Genomic DNA, 23,098 nt, shown 5'->3' with positions numbered 1-23,098 from the left:
CCTCCCTCCCCAACCCACCCGAACCAACCCGACCTCCCTCCTCCCCCCTCGACCCGACCCGACCACCCTCCGCCCCCCCCAACCCGACCCGCGCTCCCGACCCCGACCCGTGCTCCCCCCGACCCGACCCGCGCTCCCAACCCCGGACCCCGGACCCGACCCGACCCAACGCCACCTACCTGTAAATCTGGTGCTGGAGACGGGCCCTGCCCGAAGTCTTGGGCCTGGCTGGGCCTGGCCCGGCCCGTTCAGCCTCACTTCCCCTTCTCCTTCTTCCCCTTCTCCTCCCCCCCTTCTCCTTCCACCCCTTCTCCTTTCCCCCCTTCTCCTTTCCCCCCCTTCTCCTTTCCCCCTTCTCCTTTCCCCCCCTCTCCTTCCCCCCCTTCTCCTTTCCCCCCTTCTCCTTTCCACCCCTTCTCCTTTCCCCCCTTCTCCTTTCCCCCCTTCTCCTTTCCCCCTTCTCCTCTCCCCCCCTTTCCCCTTCTCCTCTCCCCCCCTTTCCCCTTCTCCTCACCCCCCCTTTCCCCTTCTCCTCTCCCCCCTTTCCCCTTCTCCCCCCTTCCCCTTCTCCCCCCTTCCCCTTCTCCCCCTTCCCCTCCTCCTCCTCCCATTCCTCTCCTCCTCCCCCCCTTCCCCTTCTCCTCCCCCCTTCCCCTTCTCCTCTCCCCCCTTCTCTCCCCCCCTTCTCCCCCTTCCCTCCCCCTTCTCCCCATCCCTCCCCCTTCCCTCCCTCCCCCTCTGCCTCCCTCCCTCCCCTCCCCCTGCCCCCCCTCTCTCCCTCTACCCCCTCCTCCTCCTCTCCTTGCTGTCAGAAACACAGACACTTACAGACAGAGAGTGAGAGACACACACAGACAGACAGACAGAGAGATAGAGACACTGACAGAGACACACTGGGGGGGGGGGCATCTCAGCACGCTGTTGGAGGGCTCCCGGTGCTGCAGTCGGAAAGTAGAAAATGTTTTATTTATTTCTTATTAATTTTTTTGATTGATTTATTGGTTGATTTATTGATGTTTTTATCAATTATTTTTGATGATGGCTCTTTATTTGTAAAACTGAAGTGTTTAATGTTTGTAAACTTCCCTTTAAACCCCCCTCCCCCCATTCCCTACGCCTCATTTGTAACCATGCCTGATTTTCTAAAGTGTAGACAAGATTTTTTCGAGCGTACAAAAATCTTCACTTACTCCATTCTAAGTTAGTTTGGAGTAAGTTTTCACTGCCGAAACTTTGAAAACAGGTGTAAGTGGCCGGACACGCCCCCTTTTGAAAAAAAAATTCTGTTCCAAAGTGAAACTGTTCTAACTGACTAGAACTGGAGCAAACTAAATGCCGAGAATTTGAATTTCTAAAAAATCAGGAGCAACTGAGGCCAAAACTTGGGTCCAATCATTCTGTCTGGCTGATTGTTTAAAAAGAAACATGATTTAATTCAACCTCCAAACCTTTTGTTCTCTTCATCAAAGTTAACAGAATCTGACACAGAATTTAAAAATAAATTGAAAATATATATATATGTGCCCTAATAATCTGATGGTAATAATTAAAAGTCTGTACTTATCCAGGTTTTGTCCAGAACTGGAAAACATTTCCCAATTCAAAAAACAGGAGCTAACCAGTTATTTCTAGTACCAGTCCTAGCTTTCTGAGTCTTGATTGAAATATTTTGCTCCTCCTCATAACCATCAACTATTTTTTTCCTCCTTTTTACACAAATTTTCTTTTCTTCTCTCATTCCGGAAGGTATCAGTTCTTCACTAGGTTATAATTCCACAGGAGATGGACACCCTCTGGTTCAGGTCATCATTTGGCCTACAGTCCTCTCCATGGCCCTTTCTATGGGCTCAAAATTGGCCCCGGATGATTTTTGGCGCACTCACCCAGGGTGCGCCACTTTTCCACAACTCCAAACGCGCCCAAAATCTTCCTCCCGACTTTGGCTGCTGTCCTGCCTCTCTTCGGTGGTGGCGTAGTGTGGCCATGGATTGGGGGCACAGCCAATGTGCTGGCACTGAAAACAGAGCCGGGACGTCTGCACCTGCGCGTTCGAGTGTGCCCACATGCGCTGTAGCTCCTCGCCCCCAGCGCCTCCTACAGCCTGTGTGAGAGGAACCCGATGCTCGCAGTTGTCGCCCCTATCCCTGGCCGAGTGGTCTCCCGCACCGGCCCGCTGTGTAAGTAGCTGCTTGTGTTCGTGGTTTAAACTACTGTGATTAAGATGGCCAGGGTCAATGTCAGGAAGAGCAGTGTTAAATAGGTTTTAATTAAGCCTTACTGGGGTTGAGTAGAAAGTTTAATCATCGGTGTTTGGTGAATAAGAGTGCTTTTTGGTCCAATTTTTTCATTTCAGGTTTGGTCGGGCGGGACCTCTTATAATAGTAAAGCAAGAAGCGATGTTTTTGGTAAACAGGCGGAGTTTATGTTTGCCGAGTTCCTTTATTTTCTTCTAATCTTTCCTTAAAACTTTGTAAGTCTTGGTGCTTTAAGTGCAGGTCCTCTCCACTTGCTTCTATTTTTTATTTGTTATTGAATGCTTATTACTTTTTGTGCTTTGTTTAGTGCTTTGTAAGTCTTGGTGCTTTAGAATGTACTAACCAGCGCCAATTTCTTAACTCTTCGCAAGGGTTTTCTGAAATGGCTACATACGCTGGCCTAAGTAGATTTAGAGTAACTAGTAGCTGGCCAAAGTTGCCTAAATGGCCAAAACTGGCGTAGGTGACTGGGAACGCCCACTTTTGAGAAAAAAAAACTAAACTAAAAAAATCGTAACTAATTCAGTTACTCTGGAGCAAGTTTATTGGGGAAAGTGGGGATTTCTAACTTGCGCCAGAAAAACCAAGTTACTCCAAAAATACCGGAGCAACTCCTGGCTAATTTTGAGCACAATGTCTTGAGATTTCTAAAGAAGGCTTAGGCTTATTAAGAATCTGAAGTGATGATAAATGGAAAGAAAAGTTTGGTCTGAGGAGTAGTAACTAACATAGTTTCATAGGGGAATATACTCAGATTTTTCATGTTTTCTATTACAGGTGCTTATATCTTATAAAATGGCAAAATACTGAAAATCTGAAATTGCTGGAAATACTCAGCAGGTCAGGCAGCATATGTGGAGAGAGGAAGGTAGGATTAATGTTTCAGGTTGTTAACCTTTCTGCAAAAGGTCATTAGCCTGAAACATTAACTTTACCTTCCTCTCTCCATATGCTGACTGCCTGCTGATTACTTCCGGAATTTTCTGTTTATATCTTAATATTGTATTTAACAAAAGCTATATTTGCATCAAAATAGTACATTAAAGAGCAATATGACTACTAGTCCCAGTGTAACAAAATTGTGCTAAAAGGATTATTTAAAAAAACTTATGCCTTCCATCAAGAAAGAAGGCAATCAAGAAAGGAAACACATCAAAATGGTATTAAAAGACATCTGCAAGATGCCTTTTCCCCCATTGCATCCAAATCTGCCCGAGAGCTATTTTTCCAATCTAGAGTCTTTACTCTTGCATGTTGCTTTGTGTTATCCACCAATTTTTGCTTTGTTTCTCCAATACCTTCGCCCAGATAATTAATAAAAGGTGCTGAAGTGCAATTGCCCTAATACTGGACTACGCTGGTGATCAGCCCCCAGGTAGAACCATCATTACTAATAACCAACTTCTGTCTACACAAATACAACTAATTCTATATCCAACCTAATATCTGCATATCAATATCACAAGATGTGACCCTACTTGGCAGGCCATTGCACTGCACTTCATAAAAGGCTTTTTGAGTATTTAGATACACAATATTAACCAGGTTTCCTCATCCATCAATTTTGGAACCTCCTCAAAAAATTCAGTCAAATTGGTGAGCCAGGACTTCCTTTTCTAGAAGCCATGCTGAGGTTCTCTAGTAGTCCTTGTTGTTTTATACAATGCATCTCTAATACCTCACCTATATCTTGGAACTCGACCAAAATCTGCCCTGCAGAATCCCTCAACAGCTATATAAATTCCTTAATGGCCCCCTGTTTCATAACATAGTTAAAAAAAAGTCTAGGCTATCACTACCAGATCTATCCACCAGCCTCATTTCCATTGTCATTTTGGCTGATTTGACCACAGCTTTTGTTGCTCTGAGTCTGATACCATCTCTATTCTCTGAAGAGTTATTTACCTTATACCAGTTATATGGGCTCAATTTTCCCGGGTCATTTGCGGCGTTTTTTTGGCGCGCGCCGTTTTTTTTCCGCCTATTTATTTTTTCCCAAATTTCCCCCTGCGATCTTCACTGGCATAACTGACTTAGTTACGATTTTTCTAGGCCAGTTTTTTATTACGCCTCATGTCTGCGCCGGTTTTTATAATTTTTCGCAGTTTTGCCAACCTTTTTACCTCCTAGGTTGGTGTATTTGGCCATTCCTGGAAAACTTTCTGGGCACTTAAGAAAACCAGCGCACATTGAGAAATCGGCGCGAAAAGATGCCATTGTTTTTAAATCGAAGATTTTGGAGGGAGTTAAGAACACTATAAAAATCAATAATAAAGTTTAACTTTTTTTACCTGTCAACATAGTAAATTGAAGTTTATTGGATTTCAGAAGTTTTCACTTTTTTTTTTACTCACTCACACGCCACCACCTTGAAGCAGGGCTGGAGGGTCGCAGCTTTGGCCGGCAGAATCGGCTCCGTGCCCGGACACAGGGGCTCAGGGCTCAGCTAGAAAACAAACTGTGGGGGGGGCGGAGGAGAGAGAGCTAGGTGCCGATCGGAAGGCTTCGATCCCGGGGAGCGAGGTGCCGATCAGAAGGCTTCTGAAGACTGCAATGATTGGGGGGGTGGGGGGGGGGGGAGAGAAGGAGAGAAGTCACAAGACTGCAATTAGTTAAGGGGGCGGGGGGGGGGGGCGGGGGGGGGAGAGGAGAAGTCACAAGATCTTGTGTGGTCCATCCATACAGACCTTGGGGAGAGAAAGAGTACTGTGAACCTGTCCTGCCTGCTTTCCTGCCGTTTTCAGCTTCTTTCAAAGGTTAAATTTAAGTATGGGGGCAATACTGACAATGCCATACTTTGTGCGAGCCTTCTGCATCATGGTGCCACGTAGGAGACAATTGATTCAACGTCATCATATGAGGAACATCAGAGCCCATAGGGTGCTGGGCAGGAGGCCTTACCCACCTTGGGTATATCGAGGCAGGCGTTCGTACCGCCACCTGAGTGATGCAGACTGTGTCAGAAGGCTGTGTTTCTGCAAAGAAGTTGTAACTGAGATCTATGAGTTGGTCAAAGCAGACCTACAACCTAAAAGCATCAGGAGAACTACTTTGTCAGTTGAAATGAAGGTGCAGCTGTACTTTCATTCTATGCCAACGGCTCATTTCAAGCTACAACTATTTTGTGCAGAAACAATCACGTGCCCCCTGATTAAAGGGGGGGCACACTCCAAAAACTTTTCAAGTGCCCCCTTGTTTTTTTTTGAGGGCACCAAAAAACACAAATTATACAAGTGCCCCCGGGCTAAAAGGGGGGTGGGGGCACTAAAACCGACAAGCTTAAACAAATAAAATTTTACACGTTCAATTTAAAATTTGGTTGCCAGGGGTGATCATTTCAAGCTATAACTGGGGATGAATGTGCCATCGCTCAACATGCAACACATGTTTGCATTCGCCAGGTGACAGCTGCACTGTATGCATGGAGGAATGACTTCATAAAGTTTCCCATGACCGCCCAAGCAATCCATGACAGGGCTGTGGGCTTCTCCAGGATTGCTGGCTTCCCAAAGATACAGGACTGCATTGATTGTACCCATATTACCATGCGAACACCTTTGGAGAATTCCGAGATGTACAGGAACAGAAAAGGCTTCCACTCAATTAATGTACAGCTCGTGTGTGACGACATGCATCGTAGCATGTCAGTCGATGCAAGATACCCTGGGAGCATCCATGATACATTCATCCTATGCAACAGTGTTATATCTGCCATGTTTCAGCAGCAGCCAGAAGGGCAGAGCTGGCTACTGGGAGACAAAGGGTACGGCCTCGCCTCCTGGCTCATGACGCCCCGACGTGTAACCCGGACGGAAGCCGACCGTGAATACATGTCGCACATTGTAATGGCAGCATCATAGAGAGGACCATTGGCATCTTGAAACAGCTCCGATGCCTGGACCATTCCGGAGGCTACTTGCTGTACTCCCCTGAGATTGTGGTCAGTTCACTGTTGTGTACTGCATGCTGCATAATTTAGCCATCATGAGGAAGCAGCACCTGGTAGTGGAAGACCCACCTGCGGTGAGAGTGGCTGATGATAATGATGCGGAAGATGCAGACGATGAGCAGGAGGAGGCCGATAAGGATGAGGAAACCATGCAAGTGCCTGAGGCCAGAGCACAACGGCGGAGGAGGGCGGGCAATCGTGCCCCTTTAACAATTGCTCGAGCCTGTGCCAGCAGCTCATCCATGAATGCTTTACTGATGCCTGAAGGCTCAGCGACAACTATTCCACATGGGCCATGTTTACTATTGTGTTCATAACACAGATGAGACTGCACACAGGGAGGTTAAAGTAACAATGACCTCAGTCTTTATTAAGACACTTCAGAGTGAGGAATAGGCCTTAGTGGCCGGCTTATATACAGTGCTCCCAAGGGATGCTGGAATCCCTTGGGACTTCAGGGGGATGTACTCCCTGGTGGCGGAACATGGGAGTGCATGCTTTACAGATACACAACATCACTCCCCCACGAAATCAAAGTGAAAACTATTTACAAGGTGAGGCGGTAGGGAGCCTTTCTTTCCCTGGTGGACCGCCTCGATACAAATGTCTGTTCTGGTGTGTTGGCTGTGTCCTCGCTGGGCTGGCGTGTTGTTGGCCCTGCAGGGCTGCTGGGTGAGCCTGGCCTTGCTGGGCTATTGAGCGTGATGTGTTCGATTTCCTGGTACGGGGTGGTGTCGTTGATCCTTTGGGTATGTGTTGTGGGCTCGAAAAAGGTGGTGTCTGCTGTGGGTTGTTCAGGGCAGTCTGTGAACCGCAGCCTCGTTTGGTCCAGGTGCTTTCTGCAAATTTGTCCATTGTCTAGTTTGACTGCAAACACCCTACTCCCTTCTTTAGCTATCACCGTGCCCACGATCCACTTAGGACCATGTCCATAGCTTAGCACATACATAGGGTCATTCAGATCAATTTCCCGTGACACAATGGCGTGATCATCATTTACATTTTGTTGCTGCTGCCTGCTCTCTACCTGGTCATGCAGATTGGGGTGTGTCATGTATGTAACCTTTATGTAACAACACTGCAATACTGTATATACGAAAGAAATGCACACCTTGACCACAGCGGGTGAACTTGTGGGAGACACTCCTTACCTGGTCATCCAGGTATATAAAGGGAGGTCCCACGCAGGGTCATGACTTCCTGGTCATGGAGTGACCTTGTCCACAGAATGTGCCACATGTGGATTTGTGGTATTATGTAAGGACTTTACATTGGCGACGAGAAACGGGAATCAGTGACCCACGAGAATGGCCACCAGCAGCACAGATGAACGGTACTGTGTTGGTGAGGACTGGGACGATTTCATTGAGAGGCTCCAGCAGAGTTTTGTCACGAAGGACTGGCTGGGAGACGTAGCGGCCGACAAGCGAAGGGCTCATCTGCTGACCAGCTGTGGACCTAAGACTTACGCGCTCATGAAAGACCTGCTAGCACCCGAGAAGCTGGCAGACAAAATCTTGGAAGAGCTCAGCAAACTAATCGGTGAGCAACTCAAACCGACGAGCAGCATACACATGGCCCAACACAGATTCTATACCCACCGACGTCGGGAAGGACAGAGCATACCGGATTTCGTTACGGACTTCCGGCGCTTGGCCAGCCTCTGTAAGTTTACAGATGCCTGCAGGGGGGAGATGCTAAGGGATTTCTTTATTGAGGGCATCGGTTATGCTGGGATTTTCAGAAAGCTAATTGAGACCAAGGACTTGATCTTGGAAGCGGCGGTGTTGATGGCTCAGACTTTTATGGCGGCGGGGGAGGAAACCAAGATAATATACGCACGCAATTCTGCCTCCAATGGATCAGGGAGTCAATATCATAAATGCGACCACACAGCCTCGCAGGCAGGCAAGGGCAATTCAACACACCCCAGGCAGCAATAAACCCAAGAATAAGTCTCCAACAGAGACAATAGCGGGCTGAAAGGACATTTACGCCCCCCCCCCCCCCCCCCCCAGTGGACAATGCGGCCTGGGATGGGGCCATTGACACCCAAAACTGGAATGCATTGACACGCAGCTACGGACGTACACCAAAGAGATCATCCCAGTGCTAGGCAGTGCAAACTTGGTGGTAACACATAATCGGTCAGAGAACCGGCTGCTACTCTGGATTGTCCTGGGAAACGGCCCCGCACTTTTGGGGAGGAGCTGGCTAGCTGAGATGAACTGGAAATAGGCGGATGTGCACGCCATGTCATCTGTGGAGCGAAGTTCATACTCACAGGTCCTACAGCAATTTGTGTCACTATTTCAACCTGGCGTCAGGACGTTCAAAGGTACCAAAGTAGTGATACGCATCACCCCAGATGCCAGACCAGTGCATCACAAAGCCAGAGCTGTGCCGTATGTGATGCGGGAGAAAATTGAGAGCGAGTTGGACCGTTTGCTGAGAGAGGGCATTATCTCGAATTATATCGAATTCAGCGACTGGGCAAGCCCCATCGTTCCCGTCCTAAAACCGGATGGCTCGGTCAGGATCGGTGGCGACTACAAGGCCACGATCAAGACCAATACCCGCTCCCGAGACTGGAGGACCTTTTTGCCACGCTGACAGACGGCAAGCTGTTCACCAAGTTGGACCTCACTTCAGCCTATATGACCCAGGAACTGGCCGACGAATCTAAACTACTGACCACCATCACCACGCACAAGGGACTGTTTGTTTACAACAGGTGTCCGTTTGGCATTCGATCAGCGGCCGCGATTTTTCATGACACAGGGAAAGCCTGCTCAAATCCATTCCTGGAACAATTATATTTCAGGACGACATCCTCATCATCGGTCGTGACACCGAGGAACACCTCCGCAACCAGGAGGAGGTGCGACGCCGACTGGACCGGGTAGGCCTGCGACTCAAGAAGTCTAAGTGTGTGTTTTTGGCTCCCGAGGTCGAGTTTCTGGGCAGGAGGGTTGCTGCAGACGGGGTTCGGCCTACCGAATCCAAAACAGAAGTGATTCGACGAGCGCCCAGGCCCTGCAACACATCGGAGTTGCGTTCATTTCTGGTACTCTTGAACTATTTCAGGAACTTTCTGCCGAACTTAAGCACATTGTTGGAGCCGCGACATGTGCTCCTGCATAAGGGTTGCGATTGGTTTTGGAGGGACTGTCAGGAACGGACTTTCAATCGGGCGCGGAACCTACATTGTTCAAATAAGTTGTTGACCCTGTACGACCCCCGTAAGAAATTGGTTCTGACATGTGATGCATTGTCATATGGGGTTGGGTGCGTTTTGCAGCAGGGTAACGCTGAGGGCCAACTCCAACCTGTGGCTTATGCCTCCAGGTCGCTCTCTCAAGCTGAACGGGGATATGGGATGGTTGAGAAGGAAGCACTCGCATGTGTCTATGGGGTGAAAAAGATGCATCAGTACCTTTTTGGCAGGAGGTTCGAATTAGAAACTGACCACAAGCCGTTAACGTCCCTGCTGTCAGACAGCAAGGCTGTCAATACCAATGCGTCAGCTCGCATACAGCGATGGGCTCTCACGCTCGCTGCGTATGACGACACCATCCGGCACCTGCCCGGCACCGAAAACTGCGCTAACGCGCTCAGCAGGCATCCACTGGCCACCACCGAGGGGGCAGCGGAGCAAAGCGCTGAGATGGTCATGGCTGTCGATGCCTTTGACAGCGCAGGCACCCCCATCACAGCCCGCCAGATCAAAATCTGGACAAACAGAGATCCCCTCCTATCCTTGATTAAGAAATGTGTCCTGACTGGGGATTGGGCGCCCGCACACGGAGCATGCCCTGAGGAGGTCAGACCGTTTCACAGACGGATGGATGAGCTCTCCATCCAAGCCGACTGCCTACAATGGGGCAGCCGGGTCGTCATGCCCCAGAGGGGCAGGGAAGCATTCATCAGGGAACGCCACAGCGAGCACCCAAGCATCGTGCTGATGAAGGCCATTGCCCGGTCACATGTGTGGTGGCCGGGAATTGATTCAGACCTGGAACACTGTGTACGCAGGTGCACGACGTGTGCCCAGCTAGGGAGGCCCCGCTCAGCCCGCGGCCCTGGCCCACCAGGCCATGGTCACATATTCACGTAGACTACACGGGCCCGTTCATGGGAAAAATGTTTCTCATTGTGGTTGATGCTTACTCGAAATGGATCAAGTGCATAATTTTGAATTTGTGCACGACATCCACCACCCGAGGAGAATCTGTGCACAGTCTTTGCGACCCACGGCTTGCCGGACATCCTTGTTAGCGATAATGGTTCATGTTTCACAAGCTACGAATTCCGGGAGTTCATGTCAGGTAATATCATTAACCATGTCAGGACAGCACCGTTCAAGCCGGCCTCCAATGGCCAGGCGGAACGTGCGGTCCAAATCATAAACCAAGGCATGCTCCAGATTCAAGGACCCTCCCTTCAATGCCGCCTATCGCGCCTCCTGCTGGGCTATAGGTCCCGACCGCACTCGCTCACGGGGGTCCCGCCTGCGGAGCTACTCATGAAATGAACACTCAAAACTCGGCTGCCCCTCATTCATCCAGTCCTGTCCGCCATTGTTGAGGGCAAGCGCTAGTCCCAAAACGAGTACCATGACCAAAATTCAAGGGGGAGATGTATAGAAATTGATGACCCCGTATTTGTTCTCAATCACGCTTTGGGGCCCAAATGGCTTGAGGGTACTGTAATAGACAAAAAGGGGAATTGGGTCATCGTGGTTAAACTTAACAATGGGCAGATATGCCGCAATCATCTTGACCAAGTAAAAAAAAGGTTCAGCATGGACACTGAGGAACCTGAGGAAGACCATGAGATGGTATTCACACCACTGCCAGTGAACGAGCAACAAGAACATTCAGCAGCATGCACAGTCCCTGCGGTCAGCCCGGACAGGCCGGAATTACCACAGGTGACAGACACGCATACCAAGGCTCAACAACCAGAGCCCCAACTGCGGCGCTCCACGAGAGAGCGCAGACCACCCGAGAGACTTAACCTATGATCCCAATAAGATGTTGAGGGGGAAGTGATGTCATGTATGTAACCTTTATGTAACAACACTGCAATACTGTATATACGTGAGAAATGCACACCTTGACCACAGGGGGCGAACTTGTGGGAGACACTCCTCACCTAGTCATCCAGGTATATAAAGGGAGGTCCCACGCAGGGTTATCACTTCTTGGTCCTGTGAATAAAGGTTCAGGTCATGGAGTGACCTTGTCCATAGAATGTGCCTCGTATGGATTTGTGATATTGTGTAAGGACTTTACAGGGTGAACCAGCGAGAGTCTGGTTTTAAATGTCCTTTTCATGAGTAGCTCAGCCGGGGGCACCCCTGTGAGCGCATGGGGTCTCGTGCGGTAGCTGAGCAGTACTCGGGACAGGCGGGTTTGGAGTGAGTCTTCTGTAACTTGTTTAAAGCTCTGTTTGATTGTTTGTACTGCCCGTTCTGCCTGCCCATTGGAGGCTGGTTTAAACGGGGGCCGAGGTGACATGTTTGATCCCATTGCAGGTCATGAATTCTTTAAATTTGGCACTGGTGAAATATGGCCCGTTGTCACTGACCAATATGTTAGGCAGGCCGTGGGTGGCAAACATGGCCCTCAGGCTTTCAATGGTGGCGGTGGTGGTGATTCCCGACATTATTTCACATTCAATCCATTTTGAAAAAGCATCCACCACCACCAGGAACATTTTACCGAGAAACGGGCCCACATAGTCGACATGGATCCTCGACCATGGTCTGGAGGGCCAGGACCACAAACTTAGTGGTGCCTCTCTGGGCACGTTGCTTAACTGAGTACACACGCTACATTGCCGTTCATAGGACTCTTAAGTCAGAGTCGATACTGGGCCACCACACGTGGGATCTGGCTATCGCTTTCATCATTACTATACCCGAGTGTGTGCTGTGGAGATCCAAGATGAACGTCTCCCTGCCCTTTTTAGGTAGCACTACGCGGCTACCCCACAACAGGCAGTCTGTCTGAATGGACAGCTCTTCCTTTTGCCGCTGGAATGGTTTGATTTGTTCTAGCATTTCAACGTGATTGCTGGCCCAGCTCCCATGCAGTACACAGTTTATTACTAGGGACAGCAGAGGATCTTGGCTGGTCCAAGTCCTAATCCGGCAGGCCAGCAATCCTCATCTGACAGGTGATTTATCATTTTCAAACGCTTCCATGACCATCAACAAGTCTGCGGGCTGCGCCACCATCAACAAGTTTGAAGGCTGCGCCATTTCCACCCCCGTGGTGGGCAATGGTAGCCGACTGAGAGCATCCGCACAGTTCTCGGTGCCTGGCCTGTGGCGGATGGTAAAGTTATATGCTGATAGCCCGCATACAAAGGTGGGCACTCGCGCTGAGGCATTAGTATTTAGCCCCTTGTTTTCAGCGAACAGGGATATGAGGGGCTTGTGATCGGTTTCCAGCTCAAATTTGAGGCCAAACAGGTACTGATGCATTTTCTGGTGGTGGATGCTTTGTTGCACCATAATCTCTCAAACATCTTTTTTCACATGATGGATTGGCTAGCGCCAGTGTCCAGTTCCATGGCTACGGGTAAGCCATTCAATTTTACATTTAGCATTATAGGTGCACATTTCATCGAAAATGTGTACACCCCGTGTACTTCAGCATCTGCCTCCTCTCTCTGAGGCTCGAAATTGCTTTGATTCACCATGGACCGATCTTCCTCTGCCACGAGGTGGTTAGCAGGGAGATGCCCCATTGTTCCACAACTCTTGCAAACATACCCTTTGAAGCGGCATGAATAGGCTGAATGGAAGCCTCCACAACACCAACAAGGTGTGAATTGCCTTGCATTCATCCTTTGTTGCCAACTCTGAGTCATCTGGGTCACCTGAAGCCTGCTGGCAGTTGCAGACTCGTGGTCTCTGCCCTGTACATTTCTGCTCACAAACACAGTTCCAGCTAATTTATGAACATTGCTGGCACTTGTGTACTGAGAGATTTGTTTGGTGTTATCACTGGTGGACATAAACGCCTGTGCTATCACTATGGCCTTACTGAGGGTCGTGTCTCTACAGTCAAAAGTTTCCGTAGGATAGTCTCGTGGCCAATGCCCAGTACAAAAAAGTCTCTGAGCATTTGCTCCAGGTAGCTATCAAATTCACATTGTCCTGCAAGTCACCTTAGCTCGGCGACGTAGCTCGCCACTTCCTGACCTTCAGATCGCTGGCACGTGTAGAACTGATACCTCGCCACCAGCACGCTCTCCCTCGGGTTAAGATGCTCCCGAACCAGTGTACACAGCTCCTCATACAATTTATCTGTAGGTTTCACTGGAACCAGAAGATTCTTCATGAGGTCGGTGCCCTGCAGACCGTGCAGAGGTCCGCTCTCCTTTTTGCAGTGCTTCCTTCTCTGTCCAGCTCGTTGGCTACAAAGTACTGGTCTAGCCGTTCGACATAGGCTTCCCAGTCTCACCCTCCGAGAACTTCTCCAGGATGCCCACAGTTTGCTGCATTTTTGCGTTGGATTTGTATACTCGTCGCCAGTTATTGTGTTCCTAACACAGATGAGACTGCACACAGGGAGGTTAAAATAACGGTGACCTCAGTCTTTATTAAAACACTCCAGAGTGAGGAACAGGCCTTTGGGGCCGGCTTATGTACAGTGCTCCCAAGGGATGCTGGGATCCCTTGGGACTTCAGGGGATGCACTCCCAGGCAGCGGAACATGGGAGTGCATGCTTTACAGATACACAGCATTTAATGTTTGGAGCTGTTCCGTAATGTTGTGTTGCGTTAATGGAACAAATAATGGAAATGATTCAGTTTTAATGTAAAATATATTTTGGTCAAACGTTTAACAAACAATTCTTTTGTACTTAACTTAACTTGAATAAAGTTATTCTTGTATCAAACTTTATTTTAAGATCAATCTTTAAGATCACTTAAAAACTTTAAGATCACTTACAAACGTTTAAACTTGTAAATTTACATAACTTAAAAAAACTTTTAATTTGAGAACAGTTACAACAGCAACAACAATAATAATAATAACAGCTACAACAGCAAAGAAAGGCTGCACCCACCCATCTTTCCTCCACCTTATTGTAAGACTGCCTGCTGCGCTTGGTCTTTGACTCCCCACCACCTCTGCCCGCAGGTGGTGGCACAGTGTTCCTGGGCTTGGTACCAAGCTTATTCTTTCTGAGATCTCGGGTACTGCACACCTGTTGAGGGCGGGGTTGGGCGGGGTGGCATCGACGGCAGGCGGCAAGTTGGAGGTCCCAGACGGCAAGTTGGAAGGCCCGGCTTTGGGCTCTTCAGAGACTGGTGTGGGGATTGGAGTGGGAGTGACAGTTGATTCTGTCAATGGGCACGGGGTCTGGGTGTGTTCTCTTATTGCAGCAGCTAACTCCAACATGCAGTCTGTCATGCGCCCTGACAGTGTCTCAACGACCTTCAACATTCCCTCCCTCATGTTGAGCAAAACTGTCTGAACTACCTGCAATATTCCCTTCCTCATGGTCAGTGACAGTGTTTGCACTATCTCTGATATTCCCTCCCTGATGATCACTGACAGCACATCAGCTACCTCTGACATTCCCTCCCTCATGACCACTATTCCCTCACTGATGGTCCCGGACTTCATTCCCATTTCTCGTGTCATTGCTGTTACTTCTCCCGACAGTCCCGCTACCTCATCACTCATCCCACTGATAGCGTCCAGGAGTGAATGGGTAAGGTCAGTGCTCTCCGCACTCAATTACATCATCTGAACCACATCTGTTAGATCCTGCACCTCAGGAGAGCACGATCAAACTCTCCTTCCCCTCCTTCCCACAGGTGTGCCTCGCTGCACCCCATCACTGGGACCCACAGTCTGGGACGGTGGGGCCCTGGGTGTGCCTTGCTGCACCCCACCACTGGGACCCGCAACCTTGGAAGGTGGGGCGCTGGGTGTGTCTCGCTGCACCACACCACTGGGACCCGCAACCTCGGAAGGTGGGGCGCTGGGTGTGTCTCGCTGCATCACACCACTGGGACCCGCAATCTCGGCAGGTGGGGCCCTGGGTGTGCCTCGCTGCACCCCACCACTGGGACCTGCAACCTCGGAAGGTGGGAAACCATGGAATTTCCCACCAGCACTTAAACCACGAGTCACGGAAGGGGCTGTCACCACAATGACTGGCACCTCCTCTAAATTCAGTAAAACAGTGGGAGCTTCATCCAGCTCCATCCCTCCCCCTCCCCCTCACCCCCATGTTCTTGGTCTGGAGGGTTGGATTGGAAGATGTTCTCCTCTTCAGGCTCATCCGCATCTGAATCTTCTGCATCGTCAGGGTTGGCCACAAATTCTGCAAATTATAACAGAACAGTCAAATGGTTAGCAGCAGAGGAGGGGGCAGGGTGGGTGGCATGAGTAGGCTCACACATTGCAGGCCAGGCAGCAGGCTGATTTGAAGTACCACAATGAATTTGAAGGACTTACCCTCTCCCTCGAGTGTGGGCCCAACTTGTGCAGTGGTGATTGCTTTTCTCCAGGCAGGACCCATCAAAGCAGCGACCCTCGCTTCCAAGGATGTTAATGGGTGCAGATTTGCCGGGTCTCCTCCTGTTCAAGTTCTTTCAATTTTATTATGTGCTACCTTCCTCCGCAAAGATGAAAACCTAACTTTTTAAAAAGAGGGTGTCTTGTCTTAGGACAAGTTAGCCATTTTGATTTTGTGTTTCCATCTCTCCTTTTGACCTCGGGGACATTCATGACTACTTCTTGCAAAGTGATTTTAAATATATTTGATTTTTCCATCAGTCCTGCTATTATCTCTGTCAAGTAGGTCTCTCAAGTCAGTAAGGCTCACTCAAGTCATCCACCGCCGTTGCAAATAAATGTATTCCTCTTGTAATGTTGCACTAGGATTACATTTTCATTAGCTTGAGCTTGATTGATTAAATTGAATATAATAATATTATGGTCACTGTTGCCCACATGTTCCTTTACATGGAAGGCATTACTGTATCTGTATGCATTGTATTTTGTACGATGAAGCAATCACTTATATCTACAAATATTTCAGACCTCATATCAGGTACATCACTATGAGATAACAAGATACCTGGGAAATTTAAGTCCTCTATTATACAAACATTACTAATTAGGTTGCCCATTTAATTTGAATCCAGCATGCCTCATCCTGTTGGGTCACTTCACCTGCAGACTGATAATAGGGATCAATGATAATTTTGGTTTTATTATTTGAAGGGGCTGCTCCTGAAATTCTGGCTGCACTTCAGTCCCACTCTCCTGATCTTTGGGCACCCTGTGCGGAGGGGAGCGGGTAGGTCCGAAGGCTTCCTCGTAGGACTGCTCCTGGGCACGGCCAAGGGTGCCATCAGCCGGTCCAGGCAGCGGGCGGTCGAGGGGGTCATTCAACCTGACTGCCTGCCTCTCTTCCGCTCTTACATCCAGTCCAGGGTGTCCTTGGAGATGGAGCACGCGGTGTCCACCGGTACGCTCGCGGCCTTCCGCGAGAGGTGGGCACCGGAGGGACTGGAGTGCATCGTCACGCCCGGCAACCAAATTTTAATTTGATTTTACGTTTTAAAGTTTAATTTGGTTTAATTGCCGGTGCTTTTAGTGTCCCCCTCCCCTTTTATAGGGGGCACTTGGAAAAATGTGATTTTAGCGCCCCAAAAAAAAACCAAAAAAAAAGAAAAACAAAAAAAAAACACAAAAAAAGGGAAAAAAAAAGGGGCCTTGAAAATGTCTGCTGTGTCACCCAGGCGGGTGGCATGGTTTAATGTTTATGTTTTTTTTCAGGTAAACTCAAAAGAGTTTCAATGATAATTTTGGACCAATAGCTTCCAACTGAACCCAAATAGCTTCAGCTGCACCCTATAAAGCAATGTCCCTCTGCTGTCTGGAAAGGTTAAGTGCTTCATAATAAACAGGAAAATAAGAACCAACACCCAGTAGCTTTATCATGACAGGTGAATTGCTTGAGTGAAGATAGAGGAAGAGAAACACTGTACTACCCAGGTATTTATCAGCCTGAGTGAAGACAAATCTATACACCCCTTCCCCCTCCGTAGTTCACACCACCCAACTTCCACAAGAAATACATCTTTTGCCTTGCCAAGACTACATGACACTTTCCCCAGTTCTTTCTAACCACATAAAGATCTCAGAGGAAAGTGGGAATATTTACCAAGGGAAGCTCCGCTTAATAAAACATCCTTTCGAGACCTTGGAATGTTCCCTACTGTCATTGAGGGTAGAAATTGAATAGCTATTATACCCTGTACTGTGCATCATGTGACATATTGCAACTTTGCTTTTAGCTTTCGGGAGCCCTACACAATCTACACAACCTACACAATCTGCAGGTTGAAAGACTGTTGCTGGTGATTTGCAGCTTTGATGAGATTGAAAAATAAAACAATCTGTTGCCTATTTATCACCCATTTTCAGATCCCTTAACATTTTTTTGTGATCTCATGACCTTAGTGGACTGTTGCAAAAGTTTCCTACTTTGTGCAAGAGGTGCAACTCCCTCTGTTTCAGAAATCCTTGAATCTTGCTAAGTAACCATTTTTGTGAGCACTGAATTTTAAGAAAGTTCCAGGAAAAATATTACTCCACAAGAAGTATAAAATCCAGTATGTGGGACATATCTTTAACCAGAACAACAATTTTAAAGGTTACTGGAAAATCTATTCTTCAACTATGGTTTAAGAACACCAAGAACTGTAGTAATGCTGAGTATTTCCTTGGCCCAAAACTATCGCTAGCACGCATAGCCTGAGGTTAAATACCTTTTGCATTCATTATCTGGAATAAATATGAATGTTGATAAGTCACTGAGGATGTGTACTCACTCACTAATTAATTTAAATGAATCTTATTTCTACTGTCAGTCATGGCTCAGTAGTGGCACTTTCTACCTCTGAGTCAGAAGGTTGAGGGTTCAAGTCCGACTGCAAAGACTTAAGCACATAATCGAGGCTGACACTCTAGTACTAAGCGAGTGCTGCACATGTTGGAGGTGCCGTCTTTTCGATGAGGTATGAAACCTAAGACCCATCTGCCCTCAGGTGGGCGTAAAAGATTACACAACACTGTTTCAAAGAAGAACAGGGGAGTTCTCCCCAGTGTCCCAGCCAATATTTTTCCCTCAATCAGCATACTAAAACAGATTATCCGGTAATTATCTCATTGCTGTTTGTGGTACCTTGTGCACAAATTGGCTGCCACGTTTCCTACTTTACAACAGTGACTGCACTTCAAAAGTGCTTTATTGGCTGGGAGTGCTTTTGGATGTTCTGAAGTCATGAAAAGGCACTCTAGGAAAACACATCTTTTTTTGTTACTGCAGTTGGTGAAATAATGTGAGCTGATCACAATGCAAAAGAAGACTATCTTGGATAAGTGGGCTGTGCATTTTGTATGGCTATGTTATTGATAAACTATACCTTTGTTTTTTTTTCTTTCTCTTATAGGCTTTTTAGTGCCATTTTAGAACAAGCAACCAAAGCAGAAGGAATTAACCCAATCGGCGGTAAAGCTGCTGGATTCGATGTCAAAGCTCTAAGAGCATTCAGAGTCCTACGACCATTACGCCTCGTGTCTGGTGTACCTAGTAAGTATTTTGACAAGGTACAATTGCAAAATATAGGACGCAAGACTGATATTTGAATTCCATTGTCTTTTCTTGCTGCCTTTTCAAACTAGTTCTAAAACCTATAACAATAAAAGATACATGGGGAATTTAACTGGGAGTGGGTTTCGGGCATGCAGGATGCACATCAAACTCGCCTGATGACATCAGTTTAAGGGCCGAGCTATTTTAATTCCAGGGCATCATTTGCATCTGATTAGCAGGCTGCCAACCAATTGACTCAGAAATGGGCGGGCAGCCAACTTTCCAGCTGGGACTTCCAGAGGCGATCCAGAGACCTATTTAAAACATGAATGCACATTTTAAGGAGCGATTGCATTCAACTTTTGGAAGATTTATTTGTGAACTAAGAAATGAGTCACATGGCTGTCTCCAAGTTATCTGATTGTTCGCTAGAGGTCTTGGTGGAAGAGTTGAGGGCAAAGAGGCATATTTTGTTTTCCTCAAGTGAGAAGAAGATTCCCAATTTCTACATATACTAGGCCTAGAGAGAGATGGCAGAGCTGATGAGTTCCATGAGCATCACTCCCAAGGCCTGGATTCAATTTAAGAATCACTTCAATAATGTGATGAGAGCAGCACAGGTGAATACAGCTCTTTGTTTCTCCATCTCTCTTAATAACACCTGACAATAGTCCTTACATCCCTCAGCATTCTGAATAGTTCCTTCCCCTGCATCATATCCTTTACAAGGGCACACTATACCATCTTTCTTCCTCATTCCAAAAACACATAGGAACAGGAACATTCAGCCCCTCAAGTCTGTTCCGCCATTCAATGAAATTATGATTGATCTGTCTCCTGACTCCATCCACCCGCATTGGTTCCTTATCCCTTATTACCCTTGGCTAGTAAAAATCTATCCACCTCAGATTTAAAATTATTAATTGAGCTAGCATTTACTCCCTTTTGTGTGCCCTTTGCATGAAGAAGTGTTTCCTAACTTTATTCCTGAACTACCTGGGTCTGATTTTAAGGTTTTCCCTTGTCCGAGACTCCCGCACCAGGAGAGTCTCTCCATCTACCCTATCACTTCCTTTCAAAATCCTAAAAACCTCAATCAGATTACCCCTTAACCTTCTATATTCCAGGGAATACAAGCCTAGTTTATATTATCTCTCCTCATAATTTAATCATTGGAGCCTTGGTAAAATTCTGGTGAATCTGTGCTGCACTCCTTCCAAGGCCACTATATCCTTTCTATGGTGCGGTGCTCAGAACTGTACACAGTACACCAGATATGGTCTAACCAGGGCTTTATATAGCTGTAGTAAAATCTCCTCTCCTCTAGCCCTCTAGTCTTCTTCTTTCATATGGTAGTAGCAAAGCAAATTAAATGTCAATATCCAAGTTGGATATCCAGGCCAAAGCTTCCGGTATAACAGCGTGGATATCTTGCACGCTGCCTGCAAATTTCCACTGAGGGCAGTGCTCAACGATGTGCTCCAGGGTCTGATGAGGAGCTCCACAGTCACATAATGGGGATGCTTTAATCTTCCGCCTATGGAGAAGGTGGCAGCATCTAGCATGACCAGTTCTGAGGTGGTTGATGGTTGTCCACTGTTTGCAGGGAAGGTTTGATCCTACAGGTTGTACTGCGGGGTCCTCTACAAGGAATCCATTCCGTATATTGCAGTTCTTCCAAGTATTTCACCATCGGTCATCAAGGCTGAGGAGAGATCACTGAAGGGCTTCAGCAACGGTCCAAAAATGCCTTCTAGATTTGAGACGGGTTGGTGGTAGGTTGTTCAAGTTGGCCCGGATCGGCATATCTTTGCTGGTGTAGTGTTTGCATTCTCTGGAGACTGCATATTCGCGGCGTAGGTGCGGTGGTGCGATTTTTTTGCAAGCACGGGGAGCCAAGGTCCATTAGTCTTTTTGATTATTTTTTTACACTGACTCCAGCCACTTGCTTTCCATTCAACATCATCCCATCCTGCTTGCGTTATGCTTCCTCTCACTCTAAGCATATGCACTACATGCAGAAGTTTCATACATGTGCACTCTTCTTTTCAGTAGCCACTCACATTTTCTGCAGGAGAAAACAGTATGCAAAACACAAAGGACATAAGCAAGACTGGTGGAGGACCACCCAATATGATGGCCATCATCTTGGGAGAGCAAAGAGCTCTGGAAATCAGAGCCCCTTTGAGAGCAATGTACATTGAGACGATGAGGCTGGCGGCTTATCTGAGTTGACTATTAGTTGTACCCCTTCAAGTACCTCAAAATATCGCACATACATCCAGCTTGACAAGTTCAGGCTGCATTGTGAAGCCCGTTATATGTTACTGTCCAGGAGGAGTACAATCCTCCTGAGGATGCTCTGTCACATGCTCAATCTCTCCCAGGCACCAGCAGAGAGATTAGCACCCCGGGTGCGTTAGAGAGTGAGTTAGCGGGGTCACTTGGAGAAGGACTCCGCTAGAATGAGTAGGAGCAGAAAATGGTGACTGACTGCCCAAGAGAAGATTCGCTGGAGTACGAGGTCGCTTCTCAGCTCTGTTGAGGGGAACAGAGATGTAGACTTCAGAGGCCTAGCCTTGAAAAGAAAATGCGCAATCAATTATTGACAGGCATAGAAAATAGGAGCAGTAGTAGGTCATTCAGCCCTTCGAGTCTGCACCACCATTCAATATGATCATGGCTGATCCTCTATCTCAACACCATATTCCCGCTTTTTCCCTATACCCTTTGATGTCTTTTGTTTCTAGAAATCTATCTACCTCCTTCTTAAATATATTCAGTGACTTGGCCTCCACAGCCTTCTGTGGTAGAAAATTCCACAGGTTCACCACCCTCTGAGTGAAAATAATTTCTCCTCATCTCTGTTCTAAATTTCCTACCCCGTATCCTGAGACTGTGACCCCTTGTTCTAGACTTCCCAGCCAGGAGAAACATCCTCCCCGCATCCAGTCTATCCAACCCAGTCAGAATTTTATACGTTTCAATAAGATCCTCTCTCATTCTTTTAAACTCTAGTGAATACAGGCCTAGTCGACCCAATCTCTCCTCATACGACAGTCCTGCCATCCCAGGAATCAGTCTGGTGAACCTTCGCTGCACTCCCTCTATGGCAAGTATAGCCTTTCTTAGGTAAGGAGACCAAAACTGCACACAATACTCCAGGTGCGGTCTCACCAAGGCCCTGTATAACTGTAGTAAGACATCCTTGCTCCTGCACTCAAATCCTCTTGCAATGAAGGCCAACACACCATTTGCCTTCCTAACTGCTTGCTGCACCTGCATGTTTGTTTTCAATGACTGGTGTACAAGGACACCCAAGTCCCTCTCTACATCGACACTTCCCAAGCCATCACTATTTAAATAATACTTTGTCCTTATGTTTTTTCTACCAAAGTGGATAACTTCACATTTATCCATGTTATACTGCATCTGCCATGTGTTAGCCCACTCACTCAACCTATCTAAATCGCCTTGCAGCGTCTTTGCATCCTCCTCATAACACACAATCCCACCTAGTTTTGTGTCGTCAGCAAACTTGGAAATATTACATTTGGTTCCCTCATCCAAATCATTTATATATATTGTGAATAGCTGGGGCCCAAGCACTGATCCTTGTAGTACTCCACTAGTCACTGCCCGTCACCCCGAGAAAGACCCGTTTATTCCTACTCTCTGTTTCCTGTCAGTTAACCAATTTTCAATCCATGTCAATACATTACCCCAATCCTATGTGCTTTAATTTTGCACCCCTCTTATGTGGGATTTTATCTGAAAATCCAAATACACTACATCCACTGGTTCTCCCTTATCTATTCTATCAGTTACATCCTCAAAGAACTCCAGTAGGTTTGTCAAACATGATTTTCCTTTCATAAATCCATGTTGACTTTGTTTAATCCCACTGATATTATCTAAGTGTGCCGTTATCACATCCTTTATAATAGACAGCGGGAGGAGCGTGCGGCAAACCAGTCCCACCCATCCTTACCCTCAACGACTATCTATCCCACCTGTGACAGAATCTGTGGCTCTCGTATTGGACTGTTCAGCCACCAAAGAACTCACTTCAGGAGTGGAAGCAAGTCTTCCTCGATTCTGAGGGACTGCCTATGATGATGATGATGATGAATAGACTCCAGCATTTTCCCTATTACTGATGTCAGGCTAACCAGTCTGTAGTTCCCTGTTTTCTCTCTCCCTCCTTTTTTAAATTGTGGGGTTACATTTGCCACCCTCCAATCTGCAGGAA

At 47.4% G+C, this 23,098-nt stretch overlaps 1 protein-coding gene across 1 annotated transcript in view; it reads left to right on the top strand.

Annotated features, from left to right (window-relative positions):
- The window catches only part of cacna1c (calcium channel, voltage-dependent, L type, alpha 1C subunit), a 1,034,505-nt gene that overhangs the window by 397,598 nt on the left and 613,809 nt on the right, over positions 1–23,098 (top strand). The window contains exon 3 of the mRNA XM_070900503.1: positions 18,704–18,843. The gene's annotated coding sequence lies outside the window, so the exon portion shown is untranslated. The remainder of the gene's footprint in view (positions 1–18,703; positions 18,844–23,098) is intronic.

This window comes from Pristiophorus japonicus, chromosome 15 (genome assembly GCF_044704955.1).
Source record: "Pristiophorus japonicus isolate sPriJap1 chromosome 15, sPriJap1.hap1, whole genome shotgun sequence".
NCBI lineage: Eukaryota > Metazoa > Chordata > Chondrichthyes > Pristiophoridae > Pristiophorus > Pristiophorus japonicus.
Note: the sequence above shows the minus strand (reverse complement) of the source record. Positions and strands in the feature narration are given on the sequence as shown.